At 39.6% G+C, this 16,700-nt stretch overlaps 1 non-coding gene across 1 annotated transcript; it reads left to right on the top strand.

Moving 5' to 3' along the window:
• The first annotated feature begins 14,629 nt into the window (after window positions 1-14,629).
• On the top strand, window positions 14,630-14,701 carry TRNAQ-CUG (transfer RNA glutamine (anticodon CUG)). Its single transcript has one exon. It is a non-coding gene; the product is annotated as a tRNA-Gln (tRNA).
• The last annotated feature ends 1,999 nt before the right edge of the window (window positions 14,702-16,700 follow it).

Raw genomic sequence — 16,700 nt, 5'->3', positions numbered from 1 at the left:
AGCTGTCCCGATCATGATAGTTAATCACGAAGAACAGGCAAATTATCAGGAGGAGAAAAAAGAGAAATATATATATATATATATATATATATATATATATATATATATATATATATATATATATATATATATACGGGAATGGATTAGGAAATGGAATATGACAACGACGACTACGTGTAAAATAAAATTCAGTGAAAAGACGATGGATACAAAATAACTGAAAATTTAGTCAGGTCTCCAGAAGCTCTAGAGGTAAATAGCTGCCTTTATCAATTTTTGCCTCACTAGCCGTGAATTTCTAAGATCATTTTCTCATCTGTCAACGTATTCTGTTACGTTGATATGGTTTATGCTGAATAACGGAAGAATATAACACCAAGGGCAAAGAGGAGAAACGCTCGTGGAATGATTAAGTACAGTACCGTCAGGGTCAGAAACTAGCACATCACTCCACCGCGTTTACGTCACCCTTGAGAAATGTCCGTCAGTTTCCCGACTCACGCATATCAAAGAGAATCAACTATGAAGAAAGAAGCATACCAAGCCCTGACCAGCTCAGGAAAACTAGCCAGAAGAGGGTGAGACTATTAAATAGGTGAAATATTAGGCAAACTTTTGTCTCTAACTAAGTTACGAGAGAACGTAATGGTAGGAAAACAGATATGGACGAATAAACTGACGTACATATTTGCAAGACTGTTTGGCCTCAAAAGAAAACCAGATATTGACAGACAGGTACACGTATCAGTTACGATTTTTATTGTCAACAGATGCTACTAGTTCGTTAAAACCGTCCATAAAACGGTCGGTTCTGCAGCCATAACTGATTTTCCGCTAATGTGATAATAAGAGAGGCCTGGTTTCCATTTCAAGTGTTATGTTCATATCATATGGTGTGTAATATGGCTACGGAATGTATACAAGCGTCTCGTACAATCATCGCAGTGAATTGCTTGTTTCAGATACGTTATCAGCTCCTCCCCTTCTTATCAGCGACCTCCCTGTGGACTGACATTGTGAGGGCCGTATTCTAGGCGGCACAGGAGGCTTCATAGCATTTCTTCCTCAGCCATTTACTCCATATTACAGTTTAGCATTCTCATGTATGTTATTACTCTCTCTCTACTGTGGACATATTTTGCCTCAAGAACACTACTGAGGTGTGTTACGCAGAATAAATCGCTAAGCAAGAGGTGATAAGAAATCTCCAAAGCTATTATAATACAGAACTGCAGTGTAATGCAACCTCAGCAGTCCGCTACTCAGATAAACCACTAATCCTGACGCGCGCATACACACACACACACACACACACACACACACACACACACACACACACACACACACACCACACACACACACACACACACACACACACACACACACACACACACACACATATATATATATATATATATATATATATATATATATATATATATATACACACACGCACGAGCGCGTCTGACTCTATGCATAGACTTTGCTTCTCATTCTGTGAGCCCTGCATCCTTTCTGTGAACCCCAATCCTACGTACGTCACCACTAGACAGCTAATACCCACGGTCCACATTGAATACATGCCAGGGATGTCTCATTCAGGACTGGTGTAGTGGTATTAGAAGGGATGGTTTTATGAAATGACGGTAATTCTTGTGGAAGATCAGAAATGACTATTAAGGAAACTCAAAACATCACACTGTTTTCCGTCCCAGCTTGAGATCTCAAATTATATCTAACCTAACATAATAAACTTCTAACCTAACCTGAAAACTGCTGGAACAAAAAGCTAAGTGAAGTAAACTAATCCATCTTGTTTAGCCACTGTCTGATGCACACTAAGCTTTACTTACCTCTTCAGAACGGGGACGTTTTTTTATACTTTATTAGTGCAAATACTGGAGGATAATATTAATTTTTGGAGTACCTCTTAGTAGTGAAAGAGTTTGAGTAATCTACTCTAAGCTGGATCAATCTGTCTATACCCTTGTCACCATAACTTCGTCCAGGTTTCCGTCCTTTTGCAGCTTATTTCATGTAACGTAGGGGCGAAAAAGATAATGCAATGGCTGTACATCCTTTTCATTGCACTTCTTCGTGACAGGCACTGTATACTTGAATTAGTGTTAATCTCCTGAAACAACTCAGCTTTCAAGACAGAGAGATGACAATTTTATACTGTTAGAGTAAAAACAGTAGTAGTAGGAGCAATGTAATGCAAAACATGATACCATATTGTTGGAGTTATACTTCCGATTGCATCGCAATAGAGTACAGAAGGGGAAGGAAGCCGGAATGAAGGATGAGATTCACCTTTAGATCTATAAATAACCTGTAACGATCTCTTTCCGAACCCCTCTATGCGTCACTCCTGTCCGCGAACAGAATCTAAACATATAATTTTTTCGTTAACCGACAGCAGTCTGTCCGTGTCATATTCTTTTGACTTAAACTATGCATGTATAACACGATTAAAATTCAAGTATTATCACGATCACTAGTTTCTTTACCCCCTGGCGAGAGGGGGATGGAAAACAGGGCTGATGTAAGGGCAGGCTAATGGATAATGGCAGTTCAGTAGTGTGTATGTATGTGTGAGCGTGTGTAACCTGATGAGACGCCAGTATATGCTCTCCATTCTCTAACCTTGTCCTCCACTTACCTCTCACCAGGGGGTTAAGGAAACTAGTGCTCGTGATAGTACATTATCGTTAAGGAAACTATAGCACGTGAATTTTGAGATGAGGGAAGGTGTAGTCATATGAACAGAATTGTGAAGCTGTTACGTCATGGTCCCGGGCTTAAGTCTCAGATGGTGCACGGGACAACTTAAGTTTGTACAGTCAGGGCCATCTCCGTCACTTTCTTGACGCACCATACTACAGAGCATCATCATCTATGGACAGAGAAACATAACAATCCTCTCTCTGAATATTAGCCAGCGGAATGTAAGAAGCATAAGAGGTGAAGTATTGGGTGAATTTTTGTTCCCGATCGCACAGTTCGGTAAATAAACTACACTTCCCTCCATCAACACCCTCAAACACCTCACTACTTTCTCGTTCTTGCCAAAACACCGATACGGTGGCATCTATTTTCTTGATAAAACCAGACGATTTTATTCATCTGACTTGTTTTCTCCTATGTCTGAAAGCAACAAGTTAAAAAAAATATATATCGTACTGATGAGACTAACAATGACCTATTTCCCCTCCCACCGAGCACAGAAGGAATGGTGGTGTCAAATAGGCGGGGTGTGTGTGTGTGTTCTTACCTAATTGTTCTTACCTAATTGCATCTTTACAGGAATGAGTCAAGCTCGTACTGTCCCGTGTCTTAAACCATATTTATCGTACATATCCTTAAATTTGTGAATTGTTTTGGCACACACTATTTCATTCGGCAGTGCATTCCATTGATCAATTGCTCTGTTTGGGAAACTGAATTTCCTTACGTCTTTATCACATCTCTTCTTATGCAGTTTTTTGCAGTGTCCTCTTGCTGATGCTTCTCCATATGTTAAGTAATCAATTATGTCTATTTTCTCCTTTCCTGATATGCACTTACATAGCATTATCATGTCACCTCTTTTCCTTCTCTCCTGTAGTGTTGGTAGATTCAGTTTATTTAGTCTTTCTTCGTAGCTTAGGTCCCTTAAGCTTGGTATCCATCTTGTAGCGGCCCTTTGAACTTTTTCAATCTTGTCTATGTGCTTTTTGAGATGAGGACTCCAGACTATTGATGCATATTCCAGGGTTGGTCTAATGAATGATGTTATTATCCTTCTTAGCATGTCTTCATTTATGTATGTGAATGCTATTCTCATATTTGCAAGCAGTGTATACATGTTCCGTACCTTCTCGCTGATGTGGTCAGCCGAAGATAGTCTGTTATTGATAATCACACCTAGGTCTTCCTCTCTTTCTGATGTGTATAGGGTTTTATTTCCTAACTTATAATCCCAATCAGGTCTTTTTCCACTTTTACCAAACTTGATTACATGACACTTGTCCACATTGAATTCCATTTGCCATGTACTACTCCATTCATGAAGTTTATTTAATTCTTCTTGTAGCTCCCTACAAGAGTCTGTGCTAGTAATTCTCCTTTGTATTTTTGCATCATCTGCAAACATATTCAGATAGCTCTCATTTCCAGTGTTACTGTTTATATCATTTATGTACACTAAAAACATGATTGGTGCCAGCACCGAACCCTGTGGTACTCCACTAGTCACTTCATTCCATGATGAGTAGTTTCCTCTTAGTACTGTCCTCATTTCTCTTTTTATGAGAAAGTCTTGCATCCAACAAAACAGTTTGCCTCGAATTCCTCCTTGATGGTACAGCTTCCATAAAAGTCTTTGGTGTGGTACTGTGTCAAAAGCTTTCTTGAAATCTAAATAGATACTGTCCACCCATCCTTCCCTTTCCTGTATAGTGTTTGTTACTCTGTCATAGTAGCTCAACAAATTAGTAACACATGATTTTCCTTTTCTGAAACCAAACTGTCTTTCTGTTATCATACTGTGTTCTTCTAGATGATTTACCCAAGCTTTTCTTATAAGTTTTTCTAATACCTTGCTTACAACACTGGTCAGTGATACTGGTCGGTAGTTGAGAGGATTTTGTCTATTTCCTTTCTTGAATAAGGGAACTATATTTGCTTTTTTCCAAATATCAGGTAGTTTCCCTTGACTCAAGGATTTCTTGAAAATTAAAAATAATGGTTTACTTAACTCCTTTGCACATTCTTGTAACACCCAACATGAAATTTCATCAGGACCACTTGCTTTTCCTCTGTCTAATCTGCTTAACTCCTCCTGTATTACTTTTTCTGCTATTTGTATATCTGGTAGTATGTGTGGACATGCGTGTTCCACATAGTCCCTCTCAAAATTTTTTTCTTCTGTAAAAACTAATTGGAAATTCTTATTTAGTGCTTCACAAATATCTTTCTCTTGTGTATAAGTGATTCCCTCGTCCGTAATGGATTGTATTATATCTTTTACTTTGGTTTTGCTTCTGATATAGCTGTAAAACAGCTTTGGTTGATCACTACTTTTATTTATTATATCCTCCTCAAACTGTTTTTGAGCTTCCCTCCTTATTCTTGTATAGTCGTTTCTTGCCTGTTTGTAATTATTATACGCCCTTTCACTATTGTGTCTTCTGTATCTATTCCACAACAAATCTCTTCTTTCTTTTGATTTTTTACATTCCGTATTGAACCATTTCTGTATTTTCTTATCTGCTTCTTTGTGCTGTGGGATGTACTTCTGGACTCCTATTTCATAAAATTCACAAAATTTTTTATATACAGCATTTAAATCTTGTCCTCTAAGCTCATTTTCCCAATCAACTTCTAAGAAATACTTCTTTAGGTCTTGATAATTTCTCTTTTTATAGTTTAGGCTCTTTTTGTAACTGTCATTGCTGTTTACTATGTCATATGCTATCCTTAAGTTATAATTTAGTACTGCATGATCGCTTTTGCCGAGTGGAGGGTGATATATTAAACTGTCAATGTCATTTTCTTGCCTAGTAAATATTAGATCTAGCACTGAAGGTACATCAAGTCCTCTTTTTCTAGTGGTTTCCCTCACATGTTGCGTTAAGAAAAACTCTTGTACGAGATCCAGGAGCTTTTGGTCCCAACAGCTTTCTTGGCTATTTATATCTAGAGTATTCCAATTTATATTTGTATTGAAGTCCCCAGTTAGTATAATTCTTTCCGATTTCTCTTCCATTTTATGTAGCAAGGATCTTATACTCTGAATTGTACTCTCTGCCAGGTCCTCATATTCGTCTCTTTCCCGTGTGTTTGATCTGGGTGGCATGTACAAATTGGCTACAATTACTTTACCTTCAGATGTGTCGATCTCTACTGCAATCAGTTCTACTTGTGATGGTATATCTAGGTTTATTTCCTTGACTTTTAGATTTTTCTTAGTTGATATTATAATTCCTCCTCCTTTTTTTAAATTTCTGTCTCTTCTCCATATATTGTATTCCTCTAAGTTTAGTATGTCATTGGATATCCTTGGTGTTAATTTTGTCTCAGTTAGGCATATTATTTGTGGTTCATTTTCTCTGACATAATCATTCACATCTAGTAATTTAGATACCATTCCATCCACATTTGAGTACATCAACTTTATCATCTTGTTTATATACTTGCCATGACATGGTTCTACTAACTTCCTCCTTTTTCTTCCATCCTGTTTGTGTACCACTTTCGTACCTGCAATCCTATTACTTTGTAAAAATTTTCTTCTTGTCCTCTTCTGATCTTCCCTCATTTTTTGTTTTTGCTTCCTCCCTTTTCTCTTTCAGTAATTCCAGTTCCTCTTGTGTTAGGCATCTTTTTATCCATACATTTTTGAACTCCTCTTTTTCCATAAGATTCTTTGCATTTTTTAGTATCTCTTCCACAGTGTTCACACTCTGGAAAGTCACCTTTAGAGGTCTTGTCTTGCTTTTCTCGTATTTCCCTAACCTTTTGTGTTCCTCTATGTCTTTACTACAGATTTCCTCTGATACTTCTTTCAGTAAGCTCATTACATTTGCCATCTCCTTTTTGTCTCTAGTGATCTTGTTTTTAATTTCTTCCTCTTCTATACCAGTGATTACTATTGATTTATTTATTTCTACTGAATCTCTGACTAACTTTGGATTGTTTTGGATTATTCTTTTCACTTCCTTTTTAATGCTTTTTTCCTCCACCCTTGTTTCTAAGTCTTTCTTTACTTTCACCATTTCAGCATACGTGGTTTCTACATCATTTTTGTAGCTTTGCACAGCTTCATTCACCTGTGTTATCTTCTCCTCAATATCACTGCTCTGGTCCATAAGACTGCTTGCTTGTCTAATTGTCTCTGTGTCATTTTTTAACTCTTCCATAACACTCTCGTGATTGACTACTGTACTTCCCATTTCACTCACTTTCTTCCTTAGCATACTCAATTCCACTGTTAGTTCACTGATGGTTGTGTCTTTCTTATTGGCCTCCCTTCCTAGTTTTTCTATCTCTTCCTTTTGCAAGTGCATTTGCTTCTTTATTTCATCCATTTCATTTTTGAAAGCCATTTCTAGTTTGTGTACACGTTCAACCAGTCTATCGTGAGTCTCCACTTCAACCAGTTCCTGGTAGAAATCATCATTTTGCTTTTTACTTTTATCCCTTTTCTTTTCCAAATTTGTTTTACTGAAGTATGTTGTGTGTGTGTGTGTGTGTGTGTGTGTGTGTGTGTGTGTGTGTGTGTACGTGAACTACTGAATGACGGAGATAAGGAGAGGAGCTACGGTAGATTCACAGCTTTCAATATGTAACCGTGTTTTTACCCCTTCAATCTGATGACAACGTAACTGACGCTTTCACTATCATCAGACAGTGCCTTCAGCTTTGGTGAGACTTGAAGGGGTTATGCATAGATTTCATTAATCTTAAGAGATCTTTCCTAAACTTGATATAATTGTCCAGTAACTGCAATAATTAAATGTAAAGAGGTTGTTGCCAATGAAAATGGTAAAAGTCAGTAAAAATACATTACTACAACACACACACACACACACACACACACACACACACACACACACACACACACACACACAGCATTGCTTACATCCGTATCTGTATCAAACACGCTGGCATGGTGGTATACCTAGCTCGACTTGCTATCAAGATGTGCCCTGCGTCTACGGTTTAGACCTAGGCCGTGGCAAACATTTCACGTGGCCGCGACCCTTCCATATGCTTGTAAGTGTTCGCATCCTGTAGGTTCTACTGATGGCAAATACAGACTAATACACATTCATAACCATTACAATATGACTTTCATGTGCATCACTCTCCGTATAGATACCACTATCCCGTTTGGGCTTGGCCAGTATAAGGAAGGGTTATTAATGGTTGTCACTCTCCAATCCCGCAGAGGAACGCAAATGAACTACCACTGCTTCTATATACTAAATCTATTACAGTATATGCATCAACAACAGTTCATATTAACTCCACACTCGTACCGAACCGTTTCCTAGGAGAGCTATAGCCAGAATTAAGAGGTTCTCGTGCTGGCAGAGTACAAGTGGGGATAGAGATGTGAGCGAAAGTCGATGTGTTATGTTGGCTATGTTTGTGTGTTTGTCAGAGTATGCATATGCCATCAGTATAGGTTTGTCACTTATCTTAATAAGTGATAAAAGCCTCACAAATTACAGCCCGATTAGCTTATCTTAATGTTATGCCAAGACAACACATGTATAAAAAGGTGAATTATTTGTATTATTTATTTACTTATTTATTTATTTATTTATTTTTGTACTGAACGATAATTCATTGCTTTGATAAGTTTTGTGAGAATTTTATGCTGTTTATTCAGGATGTCACATTTTGAAGTGTCAAAATACAAGGAACGTGGTTCATGTTGTAATGAACTTTTATGATGGTTTCAAAGCATGGGTGAGAACAGATAGATGTTTGAGTGAGTGGTTCATTATTGTAGCATTTTGCCTTAACTTGGTTCATACTTTTGCCCATATGCAGCCTATTTCATGTACCTCAGTGACAGAATAAGATAATATTAAGGCTGTAAACCCTTTCCATATTTCTTCTTCGCGACTAACATCATGTTCTAGTCTTAATCTCTTACTATAATTCTGCATTCAAGATGGAAATATGGCAGTTTTCGGCCAAGTTAGGGCTTAAAAAAAATAAAAAGTATAGTTCTGGAAAGAAAAGCGTGTGATGCTTTTATGGGTGTTCATTACATTTAGTATACGAATGGACTTATGAGAAATGTCAAAGTAGGAGTTGCATGGATGGGAGTGAACTTCATGATGAATGGCGCGAGGTAGAATACAGTACTGCATTTCAAATATTTTGTATTTAGATAATGTTGTTTTGATTGCTAATAGTCAATGGCATCTTTGTAGACTGGTTCAGAATCTTGCTTGTGAGCGGTGATGTCTGAAATATTTGTTGGTGAAAGTAAATACTCGTGGTGTCTAACGAGTGAGTATGGGACTCACAATGTAGCCGAATGTGTAGGTGAATGGAGTCTGGAAGTAGTGAAAGAGTTTAAGTATGTAAGAGCAGTAACGGAAAAGGGAGGTAAATGCGTTAAGGGTGTGGTGAATACAGTGGTTTAAGAAACAAGTGGCTGATGCTGATCCCAAAGGGCCGTGCTTGAGCCGGCATGAGTTTTCGGTTCGTTTGTGCGCGCTCTAGTGGTCGCATTTTGAACCGATTTTGACGATTAAAGTGCCAAATGAGTGATTGTCATTTGTCGGTGTGCCTTCGTCGGAGTAGTCAACACGTTCAGAGCATCCCCAAGTTCATAATGTTAAAAAAAATAATCTTCATTTACAAGAGTACAGGCATGACACTGGCATAATTGAAAAAGTTCGTTCAGAATGCAGTATTTTATGCCCTCATCACAGCTTTGATACAACTCACTATAAACTGGCGAATTGCAAAAAACTTTCAACACGCGTCTGTATCGCTCATTAGGTGGTGGAGGTAGGTAGGTATGTAGGTAGGTAGGTAGGTTGGCAGGTAGGGAGAACGGTAGACAGGTAGGGAAGTGAATAGCAAGGTTGGTAGGCAGGAAGGGAGGTAGGTAAGGAGGTTGGCAGGGAAACAGGTAAGAAGGTCGGTAGGGAGGTAGGTAGGGAGTCAAGTGGGAATGTAAGTAGGTAGGTAGGTAGGAAGGCAGGTAGGTGGGAAGGTTGGGAGGTAGGAAGGTACGCAGGGAGACAGGCAGAGAAGTATGTAGGTATATAGCCAAGGAGGCAGGTAGATATTTAGGAAGGTAGGTAGGTCAGCGGGGAGGAAGGTAGAGGGAAAGGCAGGTAGGGAGGTAGATAGGCAGGTAGAGAGGTAGGTAGGCAGGGAGTTAGGTAAAGCGGTCGGCAGGGAGGTAGGTAGAGATGTAAGTAGACAGGAAGGAAGGTAGGGAGTCCGGTGAGTAGATACTTAAGTTGGTAGGTAGGCAGGGAGATAGGTAGGGCGGTCGGTAGGGAGGTAAGCAGAGATGTAGATAGACAGGACGGAAGGTAGAGAGTCGGATGAGTTGATATGTAAGTTGGTAGGCAGGCAGGAAAGTAGCTAAAGAAGGAGCCAAGAACGTATTATGGAAGTAGGTAGGCAGAGAGGCTGGTATGAAGTCTATAGGTGGGCAGGGAGGTACGGTAGGTAGGAAGATAAAGTAGGTAAGGAGGTAAGTAAGAAGGGAAAAGCTACAAAAAGTGCAAGATAATCCTATATATGCTAAAGTCCTAATTTGCAGCTTAATACCTCCCTGTTTAAGGATGACATTGTCTAACAGAGTGGCTGCAAAACCTGAGAGTATCGTATAACAAAGAATCTGCTATACGAGGCAAGAAGACATCGTCTTCGGCACACCAGCGTGGCAACACGCAGCTTATAGTTATGTAAATATATACGGCTCCGGATGTGAATGGGCTCGTATAAGCCTGTATGGGCCTGAATTAATCTAGATGGATCTGATCAAATCCTATCTGACCTGATGTGTTCCGAATGGACTTGATTTGACCTGATAAGAACTGCTAACCCCTTCAACCGATAACGTGTTTTTCAATTCAGTCAGGCACTTTAGTTGAAGAACCGAAGGACCTCGCAATAGTAAGCGAGTTGATGAAGTCCTTTCCAGTTGAAAAATCCACTCCTAGACTGAGTAGCCGTGTCTGAAAGTAGCATGTGTAAAATATGAAATACGTCATGGCAGCTAAAGGGCAAAGGAATGTGATGTGTATGGGATGGATAGGTTATGAAACATGTGGAGAACGGATGCCTATTATCAAAGGTCAGAAGAGACGGTGATACAGTTACACTACAGAAGAGATTTGAACAGAGTGGTGAAAAGGGTATATATAGGTAGCTAGGTAGGAAGGGAGACAGACAGGAAGGAAGTAGGAAGCTGGGAGGTGTGCAGCTTCAACTCTCCTCCCTGGCAAATCGCATCAATGAGAATTATCTAAAGGTAGGGAAATACCAGGTCTCTGTTAGCTTTGAAATATTAGCCAGCAGAGAGAAGGTGAGAACTGAAAGAGAGACTTTGAAGGCAGAAGGTGACAAGGAATACCAAACAAGAATAAGAATAAAAATAAGGGAGGAGGAGGAAGAGGAGGAGGAGGAGGAGGCGTGATAGGCTATGTGAATGTGTGACTAAACGTGGTATAGACACTGAAGAAACAAGAGTTGTCGAATAGTGTACAAATGAATGGGTGAATAATGTATGGACTATGGAGATGCACTTAACTAGGGTTGCACCTCTCAGGATCCTATAATTCACTCCCAGATGAACAAAATTGTTTGGCGTAAGTTAGAATAGAATACTGGAGTTGTCCCGGCCATGTGCCATGTGAGGGGTAATGTTGACAGTAATAATACTATCAATTCCTCTGATTTACTTTTTGCTGAATAAAAATGTGTTAACTGAAACAGAATACTATATTTATCTCCATCATGAGAGGGTCAGTTTAGCAATCAAAGAAAGTTTCTTTCCCATGGTCATAATGAATCACTTTTTTTCATTTTTTTTCTTTGGTTTACTTTTTATATGAAGCTGAGCCGAGAATTTACAAGTTTTGAATAATGAGTCACCTGATATGCATTTAACTACGAAATTCTAAACACATAATGGTTAGTTCTAAAGCATACTTGGGTTGGCAATGGAGGACAAATAAATATCCAAATGGTGGCCAACATCCCTTGACTTTCAATGGTTACGCCTAAACAGCCAACAATCGGACAATCACCGCCTCCATTATGTAAACAAACCACTGTTGTCCTTATCTAACATATTTACCTTTAGTAGGTTGCCCACACAATGTTATTTAACGCTCTCATGGCCGGGACAACTCAAGTACTTTATTCCAGCTAACGCCAGGCAATTTAATTCAGCTGAGGGTGCGTTAAAATACATAAGTACACGTAATATCTTGGTCTGACGTATGCCTAAGCTACAGTATCTAAATGTACTCCCTTCATCTAACTCATACCAAATGAAACATGCCTTAGTTAAAGAGTCGATACACAAGGGTGGCTTAGGTTTATGATGAAATTTGCAGATGAGAGAGAGAGAGAGAGAGAGAGAGAGACGATCTACCCAGTGCTTAAGTACGATTTAACTTGTGTATCAACCTATATCCTTTCGTACTGTATGTTTATAATCAAGCACGTTCGATGTCAGTACCACATGCCCTCCTGGTGCCCATCTCCGGTTCACGTAGTTCATTCCACAGCCACTGCACACTCAGGGATACGTTCGCTTACTATTCCTCTGAGCCTACGGAACACCCAGGGGCACATCCATCATTCTCCTCTCTGACGCATCGTATTAATGAGAATCATCTAGAGTAGAGGAATACCAAGCCTCTTTTAGCTTCGGAATATGAGCCAACAGAGACAATGGAGAAGTGAAAGAGGTGAATTTTTGCACCAACTGTTGTCCTGGACTGCATGGGTTTATTCCCTCAACCCGGTGACGCGTATCCCTCTATTCTTGTTACGTACAGACTCTTATATTCAGATTGGGACAGAGTTTTCTAACTGGATGGACTAGATATAAGTTTAACTTTCATTAACTTCTTTGCTTGGGGCTCTCCTGATCTGACTTAACATTGCCTGATAGCAGCAGAAATAAGCTACGAAGACGACGTTCCCGGATTGTAACTAGGGCATATTATTACGCTTCCTTCTCATCACACGGCGAAAAAAAAAAAAAGTAGATTTATACCCCAGACTCCTTTAAAACACCCACCATGGGACGTATTCATACATTTTTTGAGGTTAAATTGTGCATTAAGCTCCTTCTCTATATTATCAGCTTAATCCAAATAGCTATTAAGTACAAGACAACTAGACTAGAGCGGATAATGTGAAAAATACAACAAAGCAAAAGCTCTATGATTCATGGAGGTATTTAACTGGCATGGATACTTCCTTATCGTTAAAACTGGTTATAATAGTTTATGAATACGGGCATGGGCTTTATTATGTATCTTACATGCAGAATTTAATGTTGCTCCACAACATAAAATATAAACAAAGAATTTGAATACTAACTGAGTGATGTCATGCTAGAGTCCCAAAGATGAAGCCTCGTATTATTTTTGTCGTGTGTGCAGGTTCTTTGTTCTGCGATGATCTCGGGATTTGCATCCACTCTGTTGGACAATGTGATCCTTTCACTAGGAAGAATTAAGCTACAAATTATTCCTCTAGCATATAAAGAATTAATTTGCACTTCTTGTCTCTCTTCCCAACTTGCCTATACCTCCCTCCCTACCTGCCTTCCTACCTTGTATATACATACATACTGTACATGCTTCCCTACCTACCTCCCTTGCTGCTTCCCTGCCTACCTACCAGCTTACCTATCTATCCACCTGACTCCCTACCTGCCTCCCCGTCTTCCAAAATTTCAACCTACCTCTTTCTCTATCGGTCGACCTGCCTACCTACCTTACTATCAACCTTCTTATCCATTTACATGCCTACCTTTCTACTTACCTACCTACCTGTCTATCTACGTACCTACTGCCCAGCCTCACTGGTTACATCTCTACATTCTTCTCTGCCTATCTTCTTTCATAACTACCTATCTACCTTCCTTCCAGCTTACCGTCTCACTCGATTCCCTAGGTATTTCTTTGCCGACCTCCCTATCTACCCCACTTCCAACCTCCCTTCCTCCCTCCTTGCCTACCTCCCTTCCTGTCTACCTACCTCCCTACCCAGTACCCACCTCCCTATCAAACTACCTGCCTACCTACCTACCTCCCTGTTTCATTAAGTATTTACCTCCTTATTTACCTCATTACCTGCCTCCATCACCTAACGAGTCGGCGACACAAGCGTGCATTTACAGCTTTTTCCAATTTGCCAGTTTCTAGTGAGTTGTGTCCAAACTGTGACGAGGACATAAATTACTGCATTTTGAACGCACGTTCCTGTGATACCAGTGTTATGTTTGAACCCTTGTAGATAAAGAAATTTTTAGTAATTTTGACCTTAGGGTTGCTCTGAGCGTGTTGTCCACTCAGACTTGAATGAGAGGATTCATTTGACACTAAATCATCAAAATCGATTAATAATTGCGGCCGTTAGCGCGCGAACAGACGGACGCTATACTGTCACCCTGGCTCAACGAGCTAAGGCCCTCGACTTCGTCCTCGGGAATACTCTTGTTATGAATAAGGCTGCTTGTACATACGTTGTGTTCACTGATGCAACTACCATACACTTCACAATCAAAGTGAATATTAACGTAACAAAATGAGAAAAACAAAGCGACCTGTGACAACAGTTAATTTACTGAGACTTGTTTATCTTGTATCTTGCCTAAGAACAATTTTAGATACGACTCCGGTAAGTTTAGATTTAGTCATGTCCTTCACAAGCATCATGATTGTTCCAGGGCCATAATTGTAAAGGATTCTAATCAATGTACAGGAGAAACAAATCTTCAGAACAATTACGTATTATAATATATATATATATATATATATATATATATATATATATATATATATATATATATATATATATATATATATTAATTTTGTCACTGTAATATTCACTCTAATTTGATTATGAAGTGTTAGGTCCCATGGTGTAATGGTTAGCACTTTGGACTCTGAATCCAACAATCCGAGTTCGTGTCTCGGTGGGACCTTACCTGGAACACTTTTCTCCCTACGTGTCAAGTGGGGTTGGTGGAGGATTAGTGCCCCTCCCTGTTAAACAATTAACTCTAAGCCCTTGGCCACCCTGTTTGGGATACATGGCGTCTGGCAATGAATGAATGAATGAATGAAAGTGTTAGGTCACAGCATGAATGACGGCAAACGTAAGTGAAAGTTAACTCTGATTATCGATCTGTTTGTTTTATGACCTTTGTCACATTAATATTCACTGTGGTTAGACTGTGGAGTGTTTAGTAGATGTATGACATTAATTACACTAACGAGATCAAGGCGTCGTGACAACATAGTACCAAACGCATAGAGACAGGATGCTTCAGCAAAGCATGTCATTCTTTGGAGGGTGAATTCTTTAGGTAACTCTAAATCACAATACTCCATGATAAAATGTCCATTTCTGCTTAGTTTCGTAATATTAAATGTTCAGGTAGCTGTGTTAAAACTGGAGTACTGGACTCGTAGGTTTCTCCTTCGGTCATTAACTATGAATTTCTAACCCTGTAGCTGCAGTCGATGTTCAAGAGCTGAATAAAATCATCTGGTGTCAGCTTAAATGAAATTTTTATGTGCACCAATAGCAACGAAAGGATTACTGAAGATAGTTTAACTGCCTCTGACTGCTTGGATTCCGCTCAGGTAAGCAAAATCATCTGGTGCTAGCGTAAATAAGCTACTCAAGTGCACCAGCTACATAGAAAGGGTCAATGCTTCCTACTGAACAAATGGGCCAAAGCGACACTGAACGAGTGATTACATGAATTACAGAAAAGAAGCAGGAATATCTGAAGATTGGTATTATAAACTCAAGTATTGGTGGAAGGATTATTTTCTCTCAAATTCAAAACCCTGTTACCAGGTCACTCAAGGTCCCAGATCATACCCCTCTCGATTTTTACCTGTGGGGACAAATAAAGGCCTTGGTATACATAACAGGGGGTCATACAGCGGAGGATCAGTGACCATGTGTTCATGAATGTTCCATGCAGACACGGCATATCCCAGGCAACAGGGATTGGGGTTTGGCAGTCAGTGGTGCGCTGTGGTGAAGAACGCATTTTCAGTAAGGGGACGTAATTTTACTCATAACCTCTACATATAAATAACCGTACTGTGATGCATCAAAAAATTGATATGTGCAAATAACGCTTTGGTTTTATAACTCCAAACATTTTATTCCAGCTCCTGTGCTGTAGCCATTCATATACTCGTATGTTTTCACTCGTTCAATGCCTCTTTTGTCCATTTGTTCAGTTTGATGCATTCATAATTCATAGCTAATGGCCGAGGTGGAAACCTATGGCTCCAATGCTAAAAATTTTTCCACAACTCCCTGAACACTGTCAGCATATTGTAATTATGAAGCTAAACTAAGTTTAGGGTTGGGGAAGTAAACCTTGTGAATATAGTGTTGAAAGTCGTCCAGTACTTGAAGCCGTCACTGTTACAGTATTCAATCCATCACAGAAGAAATGGGTGGGCTGGGTTGAAAAGAGCGGTCAGGCCGTCAGGGTAGGCTAGGTCAATAAAGGCCACATCAGGTGCTGTTTAAGAAAACATGCACACAGATCATCTCCATAGGTGCAGTAACTGAGATATGTTTACTAAGGTAATTCAGGACTGGGTGGTGTGAACTGTGAAGGTGAAATTTAGGTTTCTCCATCACCAGCAACAACAACGACGACAGTTTCGACAACAGCAACGTTAACCACCACGTGAAGGCAGTAATTATATGTGAAGCAGTGTTGTTGGTGGAAATTCAAAGAATTCCGTTACATGTTTTAAGCAGGGTGCTTGGACAGAGAGGAGTGGGCAAAATGAGTTGGGATGATGGGGCAGGACTCTTCTTGTAAAGAAGGGTGTTGTAGGTTTTCTCCAAGAATTACAACATTGACAACTGCCAACAAATAGACCTCATACTGCTGCCACATACCTGCCGCCTTGCGACACAAGTAAAAATGGCCAGAAAAATGA

This window comes from Coenobita brevimanus, chromosome 94 (assembly GCF_032717465.1).
Source record: "Coenobita brevimanus isolate Jiangsu-jjx chromosome 94, ASM3271746v2, whole genome shotgun sequence".
Lineage (NCBI taxonomy): Eukaryota > Metazoa > Arthropoda > Malacostraca > Decapoda > Coenobitidae > Coenobita > Coenobita brevimanus.
This window is presented reverse-complemented; position numbering and strand designations above follow the sequence as displayed.